Here is a 26,183-nt window from a genome sequence, read left to right on the forward strand (position 1 = left end):
ACACTGGATCACAGAATACATGGTGGTTGGGGAAATGGAGTAAGGTGAAAGATGACTCATAAGATAAGAATCAATGAGATTATTGAGGAAATAAGAAAAGGTTATTGGAATCATCCAGGTGTGAGGAAATGAAGCTCTACATCAAGATTGTAGCTGTGATTAGAGAAGTATATAAATGAGAAATATTGTGAAAACAGAAATGGCAGATTGGGAAATATATTGAATATGTGGAGTGTAACTGTGAATGATGCCCTTAATAGTAATAGGAAAGTATGAAAGAGGGGAGGGTTTGGAAAGATAATGAGTTCTATTTTAGCCAGGTTGATTTTAAAGTAACCGTGAGACATAGAGTGTGAGATATTCTAATAGTTAATAAATAGAGCCTTGAAGGAACAAAGTTGAGGCGGAATTGGTAGATCTGGGAATCATCTCAGAGAGATGATAATAGAATCTATGGGAGCTGATGAACTAAGTGAGACAGTACATACAAAAAAGAGAGAGAGAATAGGGTCTAGGATATCTTGGGGAGATCATTTGTATTTAGTGGGAATGACCTGGATTAAGATTTAGAAAGAAAGAAAGAAGGAAGGAAAGGAAAAGGAAAAGGAAAAGGGAAAGGGAAAAGGAAAGGGAAAGGGAAAAGGAAAGGAAAGGAAAGGAAAGGAAAGGAAGGGAAAGGAAAGGAAAGGAAAAGAAAGGGAAAGGGAAAGGGAAAAAGAAAGGGAAAGGAAAAGGAAAAAGAGGAGAGATTTGAGTCAGAAAAATAGAGAGAGGAGATTATGTTCAAGGATAGGAGGTTGTCAACAGTGTCCAATATTGATTAAGACCTTTAGATATGGCATGATATGGTAAGATTATGATAAGACATCTTTGAACCAATTCATCAAGAGGTCAAGATAGAGAAATATGATACCTTTTCAACTGGTTAATTTGTTAAATCTTCTAACTAAGGGTTGCATTTTGTAAATTTCTTCTACTCATTTCATTTGTTTAGGTTTCTCTTCACAGGAGATCTTCAAGAAAAGATTAGCTGACTACTTGTCAGATATGTTGGAGAGTACTTTCTTATTCAGGCATGAACTTTATTACATGGTCTCTGAGTTTCTTTCCAAATTTGAGATTCTGTCATTCATCCATGGATTTTCAACAAATATATGTTGAAATCTATCATATTTTAAACAACATGGCAGGAATCATGATAATGGAATTGTTCATTTAGAGTTGAAAGACACTACATGATTAAGACATCTTCCATTAGGTCACTAAACTATCCTGTAGTCCAACATCTACTTTTTTCTCAGATGTACTATAGTCCTAAAGGAAGAGGTCTTCTGCTGTATTCCAATGCCAGGCATTTTCTCAAAAACATGACCAAAAGGACTGAGAATGAATAAATGAAAGAATTAATGAATAAATGAATGAAAAACCATTAATTAAACACTTATTTAAGGGGCAAAAATTCACTTACTGACCTATAGCTGGTTCCATCAACAACCCCAGGAAAAACAGATGGTTTAGTTTACTGTGTGTGAATCTCTGAAGCATAGATGTCATTTGAATCCTCCAGATGTTTGCCTCATTGTTCAGTCATTTGGAATTAGTGAGACATGAGCTAAATGGATGTGACCTACAAGATCTAGCCGGGTGGATGCTGTTTCAGTCTCTGACGATAGTTAGTTTGTGGAAACATAAAAAAGAAGCAGTCATGATGGGCTGAGAAAAGTCAACACGAGATGTTGTAATGAGAGATGGCCTCTCCTCCTCCTTGCTGATGGGTGTCCTTGACCTAATTAGAAATAAGACCAGACAGAACTCAGAACAGCAGTAGTCTCAGTCCTTAAGCCTGCTAATAAGTTCATGTGCCAACTGTTCTCTAAATCCTCACTGCCATGGACTTCTGGGGAGGGCCCTGAAGATTCTATGCTACATTTAAAACTCATCAGCTGGGGGAATTATTTTTAGCAAATTGATGACTTCAAAGAGTTGAAAATGTTTTGCAGAGGTCTTGAGAGGTTACATGGATGGTTGGGAAGGTGACAAAGAGAGCTTGGAATGTCATTTACAAGGCCCTTGAGCTAAGAGGGAAAAAGAAAGAGAAAATTGTATAAAATAATAAGGGAAGTAAACCAAGAACTGAGAAAATTATGAAGGTCAGGGAAGATTATAGGCAAGTAAAGGAAAGGTCACAGAAAAGGATACAAAAGATACAAAGAAAAGACAGGGTAGTTCACAGAGATGGTTGCAAAATGCTTCTGATACTTATTTCACAAATTTTAACTCTTGTCCAAAGGAGATGTGCATCTGGGACATTATCTTGCAGAAATATTTCATCAAGGAAATTGAAGGGTTTTGTCACAAGTTCCCAAATCAAAGCAAATGGGCTATGAACTTGGATTTTCCATTGCACAGTTTACACTTGACTTAATTTTGAAGGAAAAAAAGTTTTAAAGAGGCAGCGTGTTTTAGTGCTTATAGCATGGGATTTAGCAGAAGAAAAATCTGGATCTAAATTCTACCTAAGACATTTGGCAGCTCTATGACCCTAGGCAAGTCCCTTAGTCTTTATGAACCTTGGTTTCTTTACTTCTAAAACTAGAGTGCTGGTCTTCATGACTCTGAATCTTGTACTTAGGGCTCTGTTCTTAGCTGAGTCAAGATTCTCTTTCTCTACCACAATGTAAATCTGTTCCCCACAAAAGGATTTTTTCCTACATTGATATCTATGTCTGAATAAAGATCCATGGAAGATCTCATCATTCATTCCTATAGGGCTCTGGTACTAGAGCGATGGGGTTAGTTCCTGGAAAGCTTTTATTGACAGATAGTGGAAGCAAACTTCTGAAGTGAAAGAAAATTTGTTTGTTTTTTTGAGGGGATAGTAGTGGATTTTTTTTAAATGAATTTGCTAAATGGCAGTGATAATAGTGCCTAAGTTTACAGGGTTGTTGTGAAGATCAAAAAAACTTGTATGTTAAGTAGTTTTCAAACCTTAAATATAAAGTTACATGGTTGTTGAGTTATTTCAGCTGTGACCAGCTTTTTATGACCCCATTTTGAGTTTTCTTGGCTAAGATGTTTTCCATTTCCTTCTCCAGCTCATTTGACAGAAGAGGAAATTGAGGCAAATAGGGTTAAATGATTTGTTCAGAGTAACACAGCTAGTAAGTATCTGAGGTCAGGTTTGAACTTGGAAAGATGAGTCTTCCTGACTTCAGGTCAGGTACTCTATCTACTATGCCACATAGCTGCCTCACAAGGTTATATTTATATAACGTTAAATAAATGTTAGCCATAAGAGGGCACAATGGATAAAGTGCCTCACCTAAAATTAAGACCTGAGTTCAAATACAATCGTAGACACTTACTTACTGGAGTCATTAATTCTCTGCCTCATTTTCTACATCTATAAAATGGGAATAATAATAGAACCTGTCTCGTAGATTGTGGTGAATTAAATGAGATAATAATAATAATAAAGCACTTAGCAAAATACATGATACATAATGCATACTATAAAATGTTAGCTATCATTACTATCACTGTTATTATTATCAATATTTAAAAAGGAAGCAAGGAAGAGAAAGAGAAAGAAATTAGAAGAATTTTTTTTAAGTGTTGAATAGTAGTAATCTCCAAGGAATAAGTGATTATTCTATGTTTCCCACATCCTTAAAGAGGGCTGATAGCTGTTTTATGGAACTAAGAGTAAACCATAGGTATGGGACCAGGCTGGACTTGCAACCTTCCATTGCCAGGGGGTTGGCAGACAGATGGTTTAATTTGGGCCATGGTTATTATGAATAGTTGCTGTTAATATAGTTTCCTGATTCTGTGCTTCAGGTCTATTTTAAGTAAATTGTTTTTTTCCACACTATTACATGACATATTTGTGGTTTACACAGTCAAAGCTTATGTGAGAGAAAATTCAGATGTAATGGGGCTCAAAACATTAATTCAAGTAGATGTAAACCACAAAAGAGAGAGAATACTGCTTAATGTTTAGAGAACTGGCCTTGGAATCAGGGAGAAATGAATTCAAATTCAACCTCATACACTTACTAGCTTTTTGAGCATGGACAAGTCACTTAGTTTATCTACTTCTGTTTACTTACATTTGACACATGGTGACTATGACTTAGAACAATTTTGTCACATTCTCAGTGTCTCAGGAAATTCTCTAAATCTGTTAGTATTAGAGAAAGGTCTAATATAACTTTTATGGTACATAATCTATATACCATTATGATCTATAATCTGCTTAGTATAAATGAAAGACATTATTAGAGAGAAGGTGCTAGCAGGGAGGAAGTAGAAAAGTAGGGAGGAGAGGTTTCCTGTAGAAGATGAGCTGAGTCGAAAGAAACTAGGAAATCAGAAGCTAGAGGAGAGAGGGGAAAGCCTTCCAAGTATGGGAGACAGCCAGTAAAAAGTAACAAAGTTAAGAGATGAAGCCCTGGTAGTGTAGGAGAAATAGCAAGATGGAAGGGGTTGCTCGATCAAGGAATTTATGAAGTATGGTAAAGTGTAAGAAGATCGAATGGATCAAAAGGGATAGCATTGTGAAGGACTTAAAAGTTAGGCAGAGCATTGTATATTTGATCTGGGAAATAATGGGGAGTCACTGGAATTTATTAATAAGGAAGTGACATATTGTATTTTAGAAAAAGCACATTGGTAGCTGGAGAATGAATAAGAGCAGAGAAATACATATCAGGTAATGAATTAAAAGGCAAGAAGTCAGGAGACGGTATGTCCTGTGTGAAGAATAGCAGCAACATCAGCATAGTTGTATCATTTATTACATATATAGTATTACATGTGAAGTATAAAAAGACTGGAAAGGTAGGAAAGGGGCATTGTGAAAGGCTTTAAAAGATGAATAAAGGCTTTCCTATCTAATCCAGGAGTCAGGAAATGAATTTTTTGCTTTTTTTGCACTTCATATAGCACTTTGTACCTCTCTTACATACTTATTAAGTATCATTTCTAATTTTAGGAATCTTTGTAAATAAACTGGAGTATCTTGGTCTTTATCTGTACCAATATCTGTCATATCTTGCTACCAGTCAGCTCCATGAGGTTGGGGATAATATCTATCTTGCGTAAATCTTGTACTTCCTCCAGTGCTTAGCACAGTGCTCTATACACAGTACAAGAAAAAATAATATAATAGGTGATTTTTTTTTTTAAATCTGAGAACAGTCTCCCTTATTTTATACTTAGGTAGAGACAGTATGATTTAGTCAGAAACTCACTAAATGTAGAATCCAAAGTTCTAGCTTTTATTATTGATGCTATTGACTAGGTATGTAACACGCATGAATGACTTGAAAACTCTGAGCCTTAATTTTCTTCTCTGTAAAATGAGATGGCAGAATTAAATAACACCTAAGATTCCCTTCACACTACCATTCTTTAGGTCCTATGGATTCTTCCTTCAAACAGGATAGTGCTTTGTAAGGCAAAGGAGACTGATGTCATGGAACTCTGAAGAGAAGAAAAGAAAATTATAAAAATCATAGGAGGGAAAGGAGAAAATAGGAGGGAGAATTGCTAAAGAATACAGTGTGATAAAGTCTTAAAGTGCTTTAGGGAAAAAAATGTGCTGAATTTGGCTTCAAGAACCTTGCATCAAATCCTGTAGATACACTTAGAACATATGAGAATTTGGGCAAATCACAATCTCTCTGTAGTTCAGTCAGGACTTTTTTTTCATCTGTAAAATAGGGTTTTGTAAAAGATGATAACTAGCATTTATATTACACTTTAACATTTGCAAAACATTAAAATTAAAATTTTCATTTGACCCTCACAATCATACTATAAAGTAGGTGCTATTGTTATTCCTATTTTGCAGTTAAGAATACTAAAATTGCTCAGAGTCACCCATATAATGTTTGAAGCAAATAAAACAAGTCTTTCTTACTCCTGATTACAATGTACTATCTGTGGTGTTCTCTTCTTTTATATAATATATAATGGTTCTCTGAGAGCAGGTTTCTTGGGAAGGTTTTCTGGAGGCAGCCTTGGTTTCAGTTCCAAGTAATAATCACTTCAAATGCAGACAGCTGATAAAATCTAAACATTAATTTTCTCCTTCCAAGTCTTGTCTCTTTCCTTGGGCCCAGGTAGCTTTCTTAGAGGCCTATCTTTCAATGGAGAAGTGAAGGAGCAGAGCCTGCCAGCAAGGTGGTGTGAGATGGGATGAATGAATCTGGCTCTGCCTCCGAGAGTGGGCTTCTTCTGAACTGACTCACTTCACTAATTCAGCTCCTTTTTATACTCTTTTAGAGGTATGAACTCAAAGGTTGACTCCTCCTCTGAGAGAGTGGGATTGTGGGTTTCTAACTTGTGAATTTCATACTGAATACTGACTTGTGAATCTCCCAAAAGTGTGAACTTCAATAAGTACTTAAATACGTTAGAGTGAGCCAGAAGATTTGCTAAGTACCATGCTAAATTAGGCAACTGACATTACTTTATAAGAATTCTAACAACTATCCACTCCAGAATATAGCTTCCTTACCTAGCAGACCTCTAAGGTTCCTTCCAATTCCTATATGAAAGGATCCAGGTCTTCTAGTTACCCAAAGACTAAGAGTCTTGGATAAAGAATAAAAAGGCATAGAGGTTTTCTTAATATGGTTATGAAATTTATTTTAAAATTGCAATCTTTGAGATAATGATTCTGGGATCCAGAAGAAAAGATGTAAAAGAAAGAAGAAGGTGATCAAAAAATTCTCTTCTTTAGAGAAAAAAATATCCTGGAGTCAGAAGTCAAAGACATTCTAGATGAAAGGAGCTTCCAACCATTTCAATGATTGTTTATCTAACTGTAGCAGATTGATTGTAGTTCATGGACCCTGGCTTACAAGTACCAAATGAGGCATTTGGGGATTGACAATGTAAAGCTGTCTCTTTGATTTTTCAGTGTCCATAAAATTTCTCTGGATGACTGCACTTTTTACCAGGCAAGAACTATTAGAAAATGTCTTTTTACAAGGCCTGGATCACAAAACCTTCTTAGCTCTTTGAATGAAGTATGCTTAGTTGACTTTGCATACTTCTAAGAACCTTCCTACCATTAGGATGTGATGTCATAGCATTTTTCTCCAGTTCTTCCTCTTCATCATTATAAGAGCCCTAAGTCTCAGTTTCCTCAAATTTCAAATTAGTGGGCTATTCTCTAAAGGAACTTCCTTTTCCCTGAGGAATTTTCTTGTTGACTTTAGTGAGAAAGTTATCATCCCAATGGAAAAGTTAAGGGGTCTTGAAATGATTTAGTGGATAAGTAGTGAAAATAATTCTTCCTGAGAGCTGGAAGAAAAAAATATAAATATGAAATAGTGTTGAGGTACCTTGCTCAGAGCAGGGACACAGAACTTAAAATTTTCAAATCTTCCCAGTCACAGGATTCCAGAATTATCTTAACTTTACTACCCAGATTATTGGAAAATCAAAATGGATATTTATAAATAGATAATTTAAATTATACTATGTATGTATAATATGTAAACTAGGGTTGGAGGTTCTCCATATCACTAAACCTTCCTTTACCCTTCCTTTTCTTTCACCAGTTTTTGTTTCCTTTCTTTTGTTTCTTTTATTCTCTTGTTCTGAATTTTTCCCCTTTGTTCTGCTTCTTTTACATTTCCTGGAAACTTTCTTTTAAATATATACATATATATATATATATATATATATATATATATATATATATGGAAAGAGAGAGAGAGAGAGTATTTATTTTATTAAAATTTCATTTTACATTGTAATTACATAGAAATTTTTAAATATTCACTTTTTAAAAATAATAGCTTTTTTATTTTCAAAATATATGCAAAGGTATTTTTCAATATTCATCCTTGCAAAATCTTGTGTTCCAAATTTTTCTACCCCCCCTTCCACTCATCACCTCCTCTAGACAGCAAGTAATCTAATATATGTTAAACATGTGCAACTATTCTATACATATTTACATAATAATGCTTTCACAAGAAGAAATCAGATCAAAGAGGGAAAAAATGAGAAAGAAAACAGAAAGCAAGCAAACGACAACAAAAAAAGGTGAAAATACTATGTTGTGATCCACACTCAGTTCCTGCAATCCTTCCTCTGGATACAGATGGCTCTCTTCATCACAAGTCCATTGGTATTGGCCTGAATCACCTAATTGTTGAAAAGAGCCACACCCATCAGAATTGATCATCACATAATCTTGTTGTTTTTGTGTACAATGTTCTCTTAGTTCTACTAACTTCACTTAGCATCAGTTCATGTAAGTCTCTCTAGACCTTTCTGAAATCATCTTGCTGATCGTATCTTATAGAATAATAATATTTCATAACATTCATACACCATAGCTTAGTCAATCATTCTCCATCTGATGGGCATCCACTCAATTTCTAGTCCCCTACCACTACAAAAAGGGATACCACAAACATTTTTGCACATTTTGCACATTATGGGTCCCTTTCCTTTTTTTATTATCTCTTTGAAATACAGACCCATTCAAAACACTGCTGGATTTAAAGGGTATGCATAATTTGAAAGCCTTTTGAGCTTAGTTCAGAGTTGCTCTCCAGAATGGTTGGATCAGTTCACCACTTCCTGGAACATATTCTTATGTATATCTTTTTCTTTTTACCCTTTATTCTTTCTTATATTTCTCCCTTTGTCTCTGTCTTTCTCTGAAAGTTTCCAATATTTCTTTCTTATTATCTTCATTTTCTGTTTTTTCCTTCTTTGATGCTTCTGTGGATCTGTGAGTTCACTAATGTGGGTACTCCTTTCAACAATAAAGATAGTGAGTCATCCACATCTTATTCTGTGTGATATTCATGTTCATCTATATATCATTCAATAAGGTCAACCTTATTGAGAGTTTTTTCCTTGAACTGGAATGGTTAACCTAGGGTCCAATGACCCTCAAATGGTCTATTGATAGATTTCAAGGGAGGCACATACTATGTTGGAAAAAATATTATATCATTATTTTACCCAACCTCAGCAAAACTCATCATTTCCTTTAATTATGAAATTAAGTAACAAACCACAACAGGATTAGTCAGTGACTTGTCACCAATTGAAATCATAGATATTTTATGTCATATTACAATGATAACTTTTGGCTCAAGACTCATTTGCTTAAAACCCTCCACATTGATTTAAGATCTCATGAGGGGGACTTCCGGTTAAGATGGCGGAGAGGAGGCTCACAGCTGCATAAGCTCCACGCTTTCTCTCACTATCCATTTCATTACAAGCCTCTGAATCAATGCTTGACTGAAAAAAACCCACAAATAGTTACCAAGAGAAGCCATCCTTGAGATCCGCCAAGAAAGGTCTGTCTTTACTGGAGGGCTGGGGCGGTTTTAGATCGGGCACAGGCGGCGGGCAGCGGCAGTGAAGGCACAGGAGCAGACTGGAGAGGGGGTGGAGAGTGATCGTAGCCGTTTCTGCGGGGAGAGCTTCGCTACAGGTTTGGATAATTTCCTCCGGCAGCAAGTCAACAGCCCAGCAGAGAAGCTAAAAACACCGGGGCTGAAGAATACAACCCCAAACAGCTGGAGTCTCTCGGACCTGGCCGCCCCCCCTTCCCCCCCCCCACAGTGACTCAGCACGCTCTGGGATCTCAGAGCGCAGGCGCAGCACAGTCCTGCTAGTGCCTCACTGCTGCCTCCTGCAGTCTGTAGAGGAAGCTCGATAACACACCCAGCCCCCCCCCCCCAAAGAAAGACTCCGGTTTTTTCTGTTTTTCTTTGGTAGTTTGTCTCTGATTAATAGACAGAATGAGCAAGAAGCTGAAGAGGACTTTAACCCTTCACAGCTTCTACACAAATAGAGAGCAGACTCTAAATCCTGAGGAGACTAAAAACAGGCAGTCCCCAGGTGAATCCCCAAAGGAGGAGATTGTCTGTTCCTCAGCACAGATGAACCTCATAGAAGTGATTAAAAAGGCTCTCACAAGGGAGCTAGAAGAAAAATGGGGAAAGCAGAGTGAGGCTTGGGAAAAAGAGAGGGAGGCTTGGCAAAAGAGCCTGGAGAAAGTTAAAGAGAGAGTGGATAAAGAAGTAAAATCCTTGAAAAATAGGATTAGTGAACTGGAAACAGAAAACAGCTCTCTAAAAAACAAAATTGGCGAAATGGAAAAAAATTCCACAGAACAAAAGAACTCAATTGGACAATTAGAGAAAGATTTTAAAAAAGTGAGTGAAGAGAATACTTCACTGAAAATCAGAATTGAACAAGTGGAATTGAATGACTCGAGGAGACAAGAAGAATCAGTCAAGCAAATCCAAAAAAATCAAACAATGGAGAAAAATGTGAAATACCTTCTGGGGAAGACAACAGACCTGGAAAACAGATCCAGGAGAGACAATCTGAGAATCATTGGACTCCCAGAAAAACATGATGAAAAAAAGAGCCTGGACACTGTCTTCCAGGAAATTATCAAAGAGAACTGCCCAGAAGTCATAGGAACAGAGGAAAAAATAAACATTGAAAGGATTCATCGATCACCCACTGAAAGGGATCCTAAAATCAAAACACCAAGGAATATAGTGGCCAAATGCCAGAACCCTCATATGAAAGAAAAAATATTGCAAGCGGCTAGAAAAACCCAATTCAAGTATCAAGGAGCCACAATAAGGATCACCCAGGATCTGGCAGCATCCACATTAAAAGATCGAAGGGCCTGGAATATGATATTCCGAAAGGCTAAGGAACTTGGTATGCAACCAAAAATAACTTACCCAGCGAGAATGAGCATCTTTTTCCAGGGAAGAAGATGGACATTCAACGAAGTAAGCGAATTTCATCTATTTCTGATGAAAAAAACAGAACTTAACAAAAAGTTTGATCTACAAATATAGAACTCAAGAGAAATCTAAAAAGGTAAAGATTAATCTTGGGAACTATATTTTGACTATATAGATGTATAAAGAATACATGTATACCTTGTTCTAGAAATTGATGTGGAAAGGACATTGTACCAGAAAAAGGGTAAAGTGGGGGTAGTACATCTCATGAAGAGGCATAGGAAACCTATTATATCTGAGAGAAAGAATGGAGGGGGATGAATATAGTGGGTATCTTACTGCCTTCAGAATTGGCTTTAAGTGAAAAATCTTAAGACATATTCAATCTATGGTGAAACTTCTCCCATCTCATTGAAAAGTGAGAAGGGAAAAGTGGAAAGGGAAGGAATAAGCTAAGCGGAAGGGAATACGGGAACTGGGAGGGAAAGGGGTAAGATAGGGGGAGGAACTCTAAGGCGGGGGGAGGGACACTAAAAAGGGAGGGCTGTGAGAAGCAAGGGGTGCTCACAAGCTTAATACTTGGAAGGGGGGGAAAGGGGAAAGAAGGGAGGAAAGCATAAACCGGGGTTAACAAGATGGCAAGTAATACAGAATTGGTCATTCTAACCATAAACGTGAACGGGGTAAACTCCCCCATAAAGAGGAAGCGGTTAGCAGAATGGATTAAAAGCCAGAATCCTACAATATGTTGTTTACAGGAAACACACCTGAAGTGGGGAGATACATGCAGGTTAAAGGTAAAAGGTTGGAGCAAAATCTACTATGCTTCAGGTGAAGTCAAAAAAGCAGGGGTAGCCATCCTGATCTCAGATCAAGCTAAAGCAAAAATTGACCTAATTAAAAGAGATAAGGAAGGACACTATATCTTGCTAAAGGGTAGCATGGATAATGAAGCACTATCTATATTAAACATATATGCACCAAGTGGGGTAGCATCTAAATTCTTAAAAGAGAAACTAAGAGAGCTGCAAGAAGAAATAGACAGTAAAACTATAATAGTGGGAGATCTTAACCTTGCACTCTCAGAATTAGATAAATCAAACCACAAAATAAATAAGAAAGAAGTCAAAGAGGTAAATAGAATACTAGAAAAGTTAGATATGATAGATCTCTGGAGAAAATGTAATGGAGACAGAAAGGAATACACTTTCTTTTCAGCAGTTCATGGAACCTATACAAAAATTGACCATATATTAGGACATAAAAACCTCAAACTCAAATGTAGTAAGGCAGAAATAGTAAATGCATCCTTTTCAGACCACGATGCAATGAAAATTACATTCAACAAAAAAGCAGGGGGAAGTAGACCAAAAAATAATTGGAAACTAAATAATCTCATACTAAAGAATGATTGGGTGAAACAGCAAATCATAGACATAATTAATAACTTCACCCAAGAAAACGATAATAATGAGACATCATACCAAAATGTATGGGATGCAGCCAAAGCGGTAATAAGGGGAAATTTCATATCTCTAGAGGCCTATTTGTATAAAATAGAGAAAGAGAAGGTCAATGAATTGGGTTTGCAATTAAAAATGCTAGAAAAGGAACAAATTAAAAACCCCCAGTCAAACACTAAACTTGAAATTCTAAAAGTAAAAGGTGAGATCAATAAAATTGAAAGTAAAAAAACTATTGAATTGATTAATAAAACTAAGAGTTGGTTCTATGAAAAAACCAACAAAATAGACAAACCCTTAGTAAATCTGATTAAAAAAAGGAAAGAGGAAAATCAAATTGTTAGTCTTAAAAATGAAAAGGGAGAACTCACCACTAACGAAGAGGAAATTAGAGCAATAATTAGGAGTTACTTTGCCCAACTTTATGCCAATAAATTCGACAACTTAAATGAAATAGAAAAATACCTCCAAAAATACAGCTTGCCCAAACTAACAGAGGAAGAAGTAAATATCCTAAACAGTCCCATCTCAGAAAAAGAAATAGAACAAACTATCAATCAACTCCCTAAGAAAAAATCCCCAGGACCAGATGGATTTACATGTGAATTCTACCAAACATTTAAAGAACAATTAACTCCAATGTTATATAAACTATTTGAAAAAATAGGGATTGAAGGAGTCCTACCAAACTCCTTTTATGACACAGATATGGTACTGATACCTAAACCAGGTAGGCTGAAAACAGAGAAGGAAAATTATAGACCAATCTCCCTAATGAATATTGATGCTAAAATCTTAAATAAAATATTAGCAAAAAGATTACAGAAAATTGTCACCAGGATAATACACTATGACCAAGTAGGATTTATACCAGGAATGCAGGGCTGGTTCAATATTAGGAAAACTATTAGCATAATTGACTATATCAATAACCAAACAAACAAAAACCATGTGATCATCTCAATAGATGCAGAAAAAGCATTTGATAACCAACAGCCATTCCTAATAAAAACACTTGAGAGCATAGGAATAAATGGACTTTTCCTTAAAATAGTCAGGAGCATATATTTAAAACCTGCAGTAAGCATCATATGCAATGGGGAAAAACTGGAACCTTTCCCAGTAAGATCTGGAGTGAAGCAAGGTTGCCCACTATCACCATTATTATTTAATATTGTATTAGAAACACTAGCCTCGGCAATAAGAGTCGAGAAAGATATAAAAGGAATTAGAGTAGGCAATGAGGAAACCAAACTATCACTCTTTGCAGATGATATGATGGTATACCTAGAAAACCCCAGAGATTCTACCAAAAAGCTATTGGAAATAATTCATAATTTTAGCAAAGTAGCTGGCTACAAAATAAATCCCCATAAATCCTCAGCATTTTTATACATCACCAACAAAACCCAACAGCAAGAGATACAAAGAGAAATTCCATTCAGAATAACTGTTGATACCATAAAATATTTGGGAATCTATCTACCAAAGGAAAGTCAGGAATTATATGAGCAAAATTATAAAAAAGTCTCCACACAAATAAAGTCAGACTTAAATAATTGGAAAAATATTAAGTGCTCTTGGATCGGCCGAGCGAACATAATAAAGATGACAATACTCCCTAAACTAATCTATTTATTTAGTGCTATACCAATCAGACTTCCAAGAAAATATTTTATTGATCTAGAAAAAATAACAACAAAATTCATATGGAACAATAAAATGTCGAGAATCTCAAGGGAATTAATGAAAAAAAATCAAATGAAGGTGGCCTAGCTGTACCTGATCTAAAATTATATTATAAAGCAGCAGTCACCAAAACCATTTGGTATTGGCTAAGAAATAGATTAGTGGATCAGTGGAAAAGGCTAGGCTCACAAGACAGAATAGTCAATTATAGCAATCTAGTGTTTGACAAACCCAAAGCCCCTAACTTCTGGGAAAAGAATTCATTATTTGATAAAAACTGCTGGGATAATTGGAAATTAGTATGGCAGAAATTAGGCATGGACCCACACTTAACACCATATACCAAGATAAGATCAAAATGGGTCTATGACCTAGGCATAAAGAACGAGACTATAAATAAATCAGAGGAACATAGAATAGTTTATCTCTCAGACTTGTGGAGGAGAAAGAAATTTGTGACCAAAGATGAACTAGAGACCATTACTGATCACAGAATAGAAAATTTCGATTACATCAAATTAAAAAGCTTTTGTACAAATAAAACTAATGCAAACAAGATTAGAAGGGAAGCAACAAACTGGGAAAACATTTTCACAGTTAAAGGTTCTGATAAAGGCCTCATTTCCAAAATATATAGAGAACTGACTCAAATTTATAAGAAATCAAGCCATTCTCCAATTGATAAATGGTCAAAGGATATGAACAGACAATTTTCAGAGGATGAGATTGAAACTATTACCACTCATATGAAAGAGTGTTCCAAATCATTATTGATCAGAGAAATGCAAATTAAGACAACTCTGAGATACCACTACACACCTGTCAGATTGGCTAAGATGACAGGAAAAAATAATGATGAATGTTGGAGGGGATGCGGGGGAAAACTGGGACACTAATGCATTGTTGGTGGAGTTGTGAACGAATCCAACCATTCTGGAGAGCAATCTGGAATTATGCCCAAAAAATTATCAAATTGTGCATACCCTTTGATCCAGCAGTGTTTCTATTGGCTTATATCCCAAAGAAATACTAAAGAAGGGAAAGGGACCTGTATGTGCCAAAATGTTTGTAGCAGCCCTGTTTGTAGTGGCTAGAAACTGGAAAATGAATGGATGCCCATCAATTGGAGAATGGCTGGGTAAATTGTGGTATATGAATGTTATGGAATATTATTGTTCTGTAAGAAATGACCAGCAGGATGAATACAGAGAGGACTGGCGAGACTTACATGAACTGATGCTAAGTGAAATGAGCAGAACCAGGAGATCATTATACACTTCGACAACGATATTGTATGAGGACATATTTTGATGGAAGTGGATTTCTTTGACAAAGAGACCTGAGTTTCAATTGATAAATGACGGACAAAAGCAGCTACACCCAAAGAAAGAACACTGGGAAACGAATGTAAACTATCTGCATTTTTGTTTTTCTTCCCGGATTATTTATACCTTCTGAATCCAATTCTCCCTACGCAACAAGAGAACTGTTCGGTTCTGCAAACATATATTGTATCTAGGATATACTGCAACATATCCAACATATAAAGGACTGCTTGCCATCTAGGGGAGGGGGTGGAGGGAGGGAGGGGGAAAAAAATCGGAACAGAAACGAGTGTCAATATAATGTAATTATTAAATAAAAAATTTAAAAAAAAATAAAAAAATAAAAAATAAAATAAAAAAAATAAAAAAAAAGATCTCATGAGGGTCAGATATAAGAATTTGGCTTCCAGCTTTGCATGAGAAGACATGCAGAAAAGGAATACTCTGGGAAGAAGTAGACATGTAGAACAGCCAGAACCTCAGTTATGATTTTCTCTCCATTTTACTATACTAAAGACCTTTGGAGAATGTCTCCTTAAGTAAACTCTGATATGTTCTCTCTTGGCTGAACTGAAATGTCTTTCTCTTAGTGAAAGAATCTATTTATCTATTGCCTGTTAGAGTCTAAACTCTGTATCTTCTCTAATTACTGTTAACATTGGTTTGTATGCTGTGATTATTGTTATTATTAATATTCAGTCATTTTATTCATGTGTGACTTTCCGTGATCCCATTTTTGATTTGTTTTTTGTTTGTTTTTTGTCCAGCAGAAATATTGGAGTGGTTTGCCATTTCCTTCTCTAGTTCACTTACAAAGGAAGATCTATACCAAATAGCATAAATGACTTGCCTAGCATCATCACAGGGTTGGTAATTGTCTGAGCCCAGATTTGAACTCAGAAAAAATGTCTTCTGAGCCTAGGGCTCTATCCATTGGACCCCCTGGCTTTCCAGCTGATAGTCTGTATAAATAAATTCATTTGCTATTCTCTATGCATATCCTTTGTTTAATTGACATTTGGTGGGAAGAGGGTCAAATCCTACATACTCAGGACACTCCTTCCCCATTAAAATAAAATGTTCAGGAGCTCAGCTTGAACTTAAAGATTACTTTCTCTAGACTACCATTATTTAGAGGGGCACTGTATCCTAGCATAGTATCTCCTCTGAATGAGAAGAGGACAATGGCCAGGTTCCATTGCCAATCTTTGTTTCTCTTTTTGGAACAAATCAGTTTCTTTTGGAGAAAAATGACGTGAATAGTCGGGAGATACTTATTTATGCCTCTCTGTAAACTGTTTCTAAACAGATATATATGGATACATATAACCTAAAGAGGCCACAAATATACACACACTTATATACTTTATACAGTTGCTGCTGATATCTTGAAATATTGTCTATCCTCAATACTACTTCAAAATTACTGTTGTTATTAGCTCCACAGTTAGACTGTACACGATTTCAATCCACAGACTACCAATATAATTAGTTGTCTTTTTAATGTTATGTGTGCTGTTTGATGCATTTAATGTTGTTTTGAAAAGGGATCAATAGGTTTCATTAATCTGCCAAAGGAGTCCATGGAACTATAACAGTGAAGAATTCCTGCTCTGAGAAGGGAGAGGGGGAGATGTGTCTCTTCTTTAGCTGAATATAAAACAAAACCAAAGTATTTTCTTTGTTACTCATTTTATTCATTTTTAAATTATGTGTCTATTGGTAAAGGAGAGAAAATATACTTAATTGAAAAATAAAAACTACATTTCAGTCTTGTATACTAATTTTTATTAATGACAACTAGAAATAAATGTTGTTTTTCACCTGTTAGTCTCTTTGTGTCTAGGGTGTCTTGCCCTAACCTTAGTGAATGACACTATCAATAAAGAGAAAGAATTCTTGATGTTCTACCTGTGATTCACTCTTCACACAGTTATGTCATGATTCAACTTCAGTTCTGTATTCCACCTCATAAACTTTTTGGATACAACCTTGAACCCTTGAAACTTCAGGTTAAAAAAATATACCTCTCTGTTCTTGTACTACAGTGGCCAAACCAGCTTGACTGAACATGATCTTGTCTGGCCTTTAATGCTTAACTTTGAAAAATAGTCTGGATTTGTAAAAAGAGGATTTAGGAACTGGCTCTGCCAATTAATACTTGTTTGAGCTTGGGAAAGTAATTTCATTCCTCTAGTCCTCAGTCTCCTCAAATGTAAGATTTAAGTGTTGGACTAAGTAATCTCCAAGGCCCCTTACAACTCAATATTCATGCTCGAATGGCTTTTATTCAGTATCTGCAGAAAGTATAACCTGTAGTCAGAATTAGTGACCAGCTGACCCAATTTCCATAATAGCTTAGATTTAATTCTTCTAATGAAGCTTAAATTTATTCTAAAGAAGAATTATTCCAGAGTGCAATAATCAAATCTAAGCTGCTATAAACAATATTAATTTATCAATAATCTTCAATAGAAAAAAAGACTACATCATTTTGCATAAGGTAACTTACAAAATTGTGCATTGTTGTCTGTCTCAAAATTAATGATGAATGAATTACTTTGTCCGCTTTTTTCCATGACCATCATATTGAGCTGATATAAGGTTCTTTCTGAAAGAAAAAGTCCAAGTCAACAATTATAGGTGCCGACTATATGACAGGATGCAAGGAAAGAAAAAATAGGCTCTACCCCCAAGAAGCTCCCCTTCTAATTGGAAAGACAACATGCAAATAAGTAGTTATGTACATATACAGAGTAGAGGGAAAATAATTTCAGAAGGAAAATACTAGTAGCGAGGGGTACCAGGAAAAGCCAGTGACTTTTATGATTCTTCTATTCTAAGCCATTCTTTCATGTTCAGTATTAATTACTTGTGTTGTTAATGAAGGTGATCTAGTCTACTTAATATTCATGTTTGACCTTTTAATCAATTGTCTGAAAGTTAGTGATCATGCTCTCCTAAGAATATTTGATGAAAGTCTAAACAGGGCCAGTCATTGGGCAATATTTGGACAATCCAAACATTATATATTGACTTTTATGTATTTACATGGATATATCCATTTATTAACCCATCTGTAGGTTTCTGAAGGGCAGGGGGAATAACCTGTTTTTATTAATCTTAGTATTCACTCTGCCACAATGGCTAGCACTAGATCTTATACTTGGAACGCTAAATTTTTATTTAATTATTTCATCAATTATGAAGATCAACATAATAATAATCCCATTCCATCTCACTTTTATACCTGTCAGTAATCAAGAAATATATTATTTTTCTGTAATTGAAATCTAAATGATTGTAGAACTGCTTGGTCACTAGGGAAAATCATTTTAAGGGAAATCTGTCTCCAAAGTTTTCATTAAGGGGCATTTATAAGTTCTCTTATTTCAATTATCAATAATAGAAAATTAACTGAACTAAGTATGAGTTGGGAGAACTGGTTCCTAGTTCTAATGTTTTCATTAGTTAACTCTATTATCTTAGACAAATCTTTTAACTTCTTTGGATATCTGTACAGTAAGAGGTTGGACATTATTCTGATTCTGTGATAGACAACTTCCAAGGTCCCTTCCAGTATTAATTGTTGATGATTCTAAATACCAAATAGGAATTTCCATGTTTTCCGTTAGAGGGAGCACGTAAGAGACAAAGGAAAGATAAAATTATCTAGTCCTGGGGCTGGAGAAGGATAGCTATGGATGTGAAATAAGAAAACGAGGATGGAGGACTGAAAATGATCTAGTGTACTTTCATTTGGATAAGAGGACACAACAACACAAAAGGAATTTGGTGACTTTTTCCATGTTCTATGTTTCTGTTTTTATGCAACTAAGTCACCTCTTTAATCAGCTAATCCTTTATTTTATTTTGTATCTTCACATTTATATGGTACTTCAAAGTGAAGAGTATTTTACAAATATTACCTCATTTCAGCCTCATAATACATTTCTGTGGTAAGCACCACAGCTATTATTATACTCATTTTACAAATTACAAAATGAAGCTGAGAAAGGGTAAATGACTTACTAATAGTCATAGATCTAAGAATTTTAAGATATAACATTTGAAGTCAGGGCTTATCAATTTTGAATCTAACATTCTATCCACTGTGCCACACTGACATTCATTTTGATTGAGTTCTTTTTGTATCCAACCTAAGGCAAAATGGTATAGTATAAAGTGCCCTGGAATTTTTAATTTTCAGTTCTGGGTTCAAACCCCACTTCTAAGAACTAGCTCTATTGTTTTGGGCAAGTCATTTAATCTCCAAGGACCTCAGATTTCTCATCATGATAGAATTAAATTAAATGATCTCTAAGGTCTCTTCCAATTTGAATCCTATAATACTTTCCCTAAAATATCTAAGTATTTCAATCTAGAAATGGGAACAGTTTCAAAAAAACATATTACTTAAGAGTAAGAATGAGAATTGGAGCAAAAATTAAAGGAACTCCAGCACTGAATCATTCCTGTTTCACTTTGCTCAAGTCATGGAACCTTTGATCTTTTTCAGTAGTGAAATGCCACATACATTTACCTGGCAAATCAGCAAACCTAATGCCATCATAAAGAGGGGGCAGGAAAGAAGTGAAATGGTTGTGAGCGCTATAAATGATATTGTCTTTTTCCTTGAGTGGCTTTTAATATAGCTATAAGAAAAGACTAATACTCAGGAAAAAAATGTTGTATGATCAGATTACTCTTTATCTGTTCATTTCTAGTGCCCTGTACATATTTGAAATCAAAGTTGTTGACACTCCCTTGCCATTTTAACCTATACTGCCTACATCCTGGCCATCCTCCTCAGCCCCTTTGCATTGAGAACTTGAAACCTAGATTCTGATAGGTGAGTCTTCAATTTTTCTTACCCATAATGAAACTCCACAGCAATTCCAAACCATAATCAAAATTCTTCCTCAACTTTCTGCCATAGAAACCTCCACACTGTCTTTAGAAGACTAGATGTTAAGACCTGAAATTTTGTCTTATCTTTCATGAAATCTCATGTTATTTCCAACCTATTTCACTATATGGGTATTTTCCTACCTTTTCTAGTTCTTTTGTGTCTTGTCTTCTCACATTAGAATGTAAGCCCTTTGAGAGCAAGGACTTACATTTTTGCTTAAATTTGTATCCCACCAACACATCTTGGGATTTAAGGACGAGATTTCTTTCTTAAAGACTATATCTTTCACTCAAATCACTCCGATTCTCATTGATTGGCCAAAAATAGGTTCCAGGCTAAACCCCAATCATTGTTTGGGCCCTGATCGCCTCAAAATGAATGTAAATAGCAATTGTTTCTATTTTGTCCTAACTCTTAAAAAGACCTTCTTTTGGCCTCATTTCTTAACTAACCTTAATTAGTCATTGTACATTGCCTCAGTCAGACTGAGACATGGAAAGGTATTAGACTTATTACCAAACTAAAGTTCTACAGAGCTTTGTGCCGACCTCATTGTGTATGCCTATAAAATCTGGATAATATATCAGTGCTATACCAGGAGGAAGATTCTGATGATCACCTGGTAGAATAAGATACCAGATGTGAGGTCCTTTCTTGAACTAAAGTCAAGCATTCAGACTCTAATGCAGAGAGCATAACTCCATTGTTGTTTGACTTGTTCGAATGCTAAATGTATGTTTGTTAAAAAAAAATAAAAAATAAAAATAACTATTTTATGGAAAACATACAGGGTGAGCACTAGCAAGGTGATCAGAAAAAGCAATACAAGGAATGAATGAATAATTAAATAAATTAATAAAAGTAACTGATTCATTTCCACCTTCAGTCAGGCTCCTGATGGCAGTCTCTCCTCCCACATTTCTCCACTGAGACCAAGACCAGTCTAAAAAAGCTCTCCAGAAAGTTGCCCAGCCCCAGGAAGGAGATAATAAAGAATCTGAACTTTAACACCTGGTCACTCTTGTGGAGATTACTCAGCTGAAACAAATGCTGTCCTGAGACCCCAAGAAAACCAAACTAAGAACACTACAGAAAACTATTAGCATAATTAGCTGTATTAATAACCAAACTAACAAAAATCATATGATGATCTTAATAAATGTAGAAAAAGCATTTGATAAAATCCAACACTCATTTCTATTAAAAAACACTAGAAAATATAGTAACAAATGGACTTTTCCTTAAAATGATCAGTATCATCTATTTAAAATACACCATATGTAATGGGGATAAACTGGAACCAGTGCCAATAAGATCAGTGGTGAAACAAGGTTACTCACTATCACTATTACTATTCACTATTTTATTAGAAATGTTAGCATTGGCTATAAAAGAATAAAAAAAAGATTAAAGGAATTAGAATAGGTAATGGGGGAGCCAAATTATCACTCTTTGCAGATGATATAATGGTATTCTTAGAGAACCCTAGAGAATCAATTAAAAAACTATTAGAAATAATGCACAATTTTAGCAAAGTTGATTAACATTGAGCCATAAACAAAAATTTGACTAAATCATAATAAAAAGGGTTGGTAAATCTCATAGCCACTGCGGTCATACAATTGACCCAAATTAACAGAACGGCATAAAGTGTGTTTAAGCAAAATATTCATCTAATAAGGTTAAAATTCAAAATAAATACAAAATAAATCTACATAAATCATCAGCATTTTTATATATTACCAACAAAGTTTAGCACCAAGCGATACAAAGAGAAATTCCATTCAAAATAACTGTCAATAGTATAAAATATTTAGGAATCTTATCTGCCAAGGGAAAGTCAGGAATTATATGAACACAACTACCAAACACTTTTCCACACAAATAAAGTTAGATCTAATAAGTTGGAAAAAATCAAGTGCTCATGAGTAGGCCAAATGAATATAATAAAAAAGACAATGCTACCAAAATTAATCTACTTATTTAGTGCCATACCAAATTCCCAAGAAATTATTTTACAGACCTAGAAAACATAATAACAAAGTTCATCTGGAAGAACAAAAAGTCAAGAATTTCAAGGGAATTAATGAAAAAAAAAATGTCAATGAAGGTGGCCCAGCTGTGCCAGACCTAAAACTATATTATAAAGCAGCACTCATCAAAACCATTTGGAACTGACTAAGAAATAGAATAGTCAATCAGTAGAATAGGTTAGGTTTACAGGACAAAATAATCAATAACTATAGCAATCTAGTGTTTGAGAAACCCAAAGAAACTAATATGGCAGAAACTTGACCCATACCTAACACTATATATCAAGATAAGGTCGAAATGGGTTCATGATCTAGAATGATATTATAAACAAATTATAAGAACAAAGGATAGTTTATCTCTCAGATCTATGGAGAAGATAGTAAAGAACTAGATCTCATAATTGAACACCAAATTGATAATTTTGATAAAATTGATAATTTTGATTTGTTTGTACAAACAAAACTAATGCAGACAAGATTAGAAAGGAAGCAATAAATTGGGAAAACATTTTTACATTTAAGAGTTCTGATAAAGGCCTCATTTCTAAAAAAGATAGAGAATTGACTCAAATTTATAAGAATTCAAGCCATTCTCCAAAGGATATGACCAGACAATTTTCAGATAAAGAAATTCAAACCATTTCTAGTCATATAAAAAGGTGCTCTAAATCACTATTGATCAGAGAAATGTAAATTAAGACAACTCTTAGATACTACTACACACCTCTCAGATTGGCTAAAATTACAGGAAAAGATAATGATGAATGTTAGAGGGGAAGAATGTTGAGAAAACTGGGATATTAATACATTGTTGGTGGAATTGTGAACAAATCCAACAATTCTGGAGAGCAAGACCCCAAAATTTATCATATCCTTTAATTCAGCAGTATTTCTACAGGCTTATATCCCAAAGAGATCTTAAAGGAAGGAAAGGGACCCATATGTGCAAAAATGTTTGTGGCAGCCCTTTTTTAGTGGCAACAAACTAGAAACTGAGTGGATGCCCATCAATTGGAGAATGATTGAATAAGTCATGGTTTATGAATGTTGTGGAATATTATTGTTCTATAAGAAACAATCAGCAGGATGATTTTAGAAAGGCCTGGAGAGACTTACATGAATTGATGCTGACTGAAGTGAGCAGAACCAGGAAATCATTGTACATGGCAACATCAATATTATACAATGATCAACTTTTATGAAGGTAACTCTTTCCAACAATGAGAGGATTAATGCCAGTTCCAATGATCTTGTGATGAAGAGAATCATCTATACCCAAAGAGAGGACTGTGGGAAGTGAGTGTGGATCATAACATGACATTCTCCCTCTTTTTGATCTGATCTTTCTTGTGCAGCAAGATAATTGACCAAATATATTTACATATATTTGATTTAACATATATTTTAACATGTATAACATATATTGGATTACTTGCCATCTAGGGGAGGGGATGGAAGGAAGAAGGAAAAAATTTAGAACACAAGGCAAGGATCAATGTTGAAAAATTATCCATGAATATGTTTTGAAAATAAAAAGCTTCAATAACAAAAATAATAACTTACTCTTAAAAAAAAAAAACAAGAAGAAATTGGGCTTAAAGATTTTCAGCTTGCTTTGACATTTTTCAGGTACTTCAATCAGACATCAAGGAACCAGATTATCAGGAGAAGCTTGAATAATCTTATGAATTAGATAACCAGAAAAAGTCATTCTTTACTAAAGTGATCAAAACAACCCAATGAAAAGAACACTGGAATGAGAGTCAAGATATCTTCTTCTATCTCTGATTGCCACTAATTCACCATGTGATCTTGGGTTTTATAGTTACATAAAGATTTGGGTCTACAAGCTTTCTCCCCTCTGGAGGTCTATGATGTTTTAATAATAGCTAACATTTATGTGGCACTTAATGTTCAGGGCACTTTGCTGGAAGTGTTTTCTAATTACGATTTCATTTGAGCCTCATAACAACTATGGCAGGTAGATGATACTATTACTCCATTTACAAATGAGGAAACTGAGATTAGACAGATTAAGTGACTTGCTTAAGATCACACAACTAGTAAGTGCCTGAGACTGGATTTGAACTCAGGATTTTCTGATTGCAAAACAAATGCTTCATTCACCACACCTAGATGCTCCTGGTTTTATGCCGTGTTTTTGTTTTTTTTTTCACCTTTTCCAGACAATATTATATGAAAAAGAATCAAACTTAGATCAACAAGGAGAATTGATTTCACAAACCTAGGCTGTATGCTAGAAGCAGACTCAAGGAGTGAAAGACCTGTCAAGATGATTTGCCTCAGTTCTGTGAGTGGTAGGGACTTGGAAATCTTGATCTTGCCAACCCTATGATGGCCTTAATGAGCCACAGTGAGTAAATCAGAATGACAAGATCTTTCAAACTCATCTGATTTGGTCTTGGTCATCCAGGCATGCCCTTAATTTCATTTTGTAAGCCATAAACCTTTATATAAATGTTAATTAAGATAATAATACTGGGGATTTTTGCATGTGCATTTCACATCATGGATAAAAAAAGAATGGAACTTGAACTCAGAAAAACTGGGTTCTAGTCCTGGTTCTAAACTATGTTATCTTAGGTCTTCTTTTTTGAGCCTCAGTTTGTTTGTTTTCTATAAAAGGAGGTAGTTCCCTTCCAGTTCTAACATCTCATGCTTTTATCATAAGAATGTGCTAAATGCAGCCAGCTCAATCATCACTCATTCAGCATTCTGTCTCTGATGTTGTTAAGGGTGAGTGTGTATAAACATATCACCATTTTTTAAAACATTAATTTGAAAAAGATTAGTAGCATTATCACCCCTATCTTAATAACCTGTTAGAGAGCTAGCCTCTATGAATTTATGCAAACTCTTTTTGAACATTTTCATATTTCTAGTCTTTTGTTTTCTTGGAGAGTGAGGAGCACCGTGGCTACATTGACATATCTGAAGTCTGGAAGACCCAAGTTCAAAATCTAGTCTCAAACACTTACTAGTTGTGTGATCCTAACCAAGTCATTTAACTGCTCAAACTCAGTTTCCTCAAGCATAAAATTAGGATAATGAGAGAACCTACCTACATTGTTGTAAGAAGCAAATTAATTATTTCTAAAGTGCTTTATAAACCTTGAAGTGCTACATAAATGCTGGCTATTGTATCTACTGAATGCTAAATCTGATATTGACAAGGTAAAGGACTATCTTCTCTTATTTCTCCTAAAAGTCCCTTCTCTCTATCTCCAAGTTTTTTAATTGCAAAATCTCATGAGCAAATCTCTGTTCATCCTATCTAGATCTGTGATTTTACAGACTTGCATAACTCCTTTCAATTTTTCATTTCCAGCCTAGAGTTCTTATCCTTTCTTGAGGAGTGTGTGTGTGTGTGTGTGTGTGTGTGTGTGTGTATATCGCCTCTGTCTACCTCAGTGTGTCAGTCTTGGGTTTCAAGCCTGACTGAGTCTAGTAAAATCCTGTCAAACTGAGTATCCTTCCAACTGAGGGACATCTCAAGGTTAAATCCTTTAGAATGGAACAAGTCTGATTAGAATAATAATATCTTGAGCTGCTAGAGCAAAAAGAGTTTCATTACTTCAAGCTACCATTTGACACATGAGGAAACACATTGAAACTTTCAGTAGCATCTTTAAAGTCATAGACAATGTATGGTAGGAATCAAGACTTTTTAGCTTGAGGAAGAAAAAACCTAGGAAAGAGGGGAGGGATAAATATGAGAGCTAATTTCAATAACTTGAAGAGCGGTCACAATGAAGACAAATTAGGCTTGTTCTGTTTAAAATAGAGGTCAGAGTTAAGAATAATAGATAGGAGTTGCTGATAGGCAAATTTAGAGAAAATAAGGAAAATTTTGCTAATAATTAGAATTGTCTAAATCAAGAATAGGCCACTCCCAGAAAGTGGCCAATTTCCCCTTTACTTGAAGCCCAAAGGTCATAAGAAGTATCGAGAATAAATATTTCCCCAGATGTATTCCATTG

This window comes from Antechinus flavipes, chromosome 5 (genome assembly GCF_016432865.1).
Source record: "Antechinus flavipes isolate AdamAnt ecotype Samford, QLD, Australia chromosome 5, AdamAnt_v2, whole genome shotgun sequence".
Classification (NCBI taxonomy): domain Eukaryota; kingdom Metazoa; phylum Chordata; class Mammalia; order Dasyuromorphia; family Dasyuridae; genus Antechinus; species Antechinus flavipes.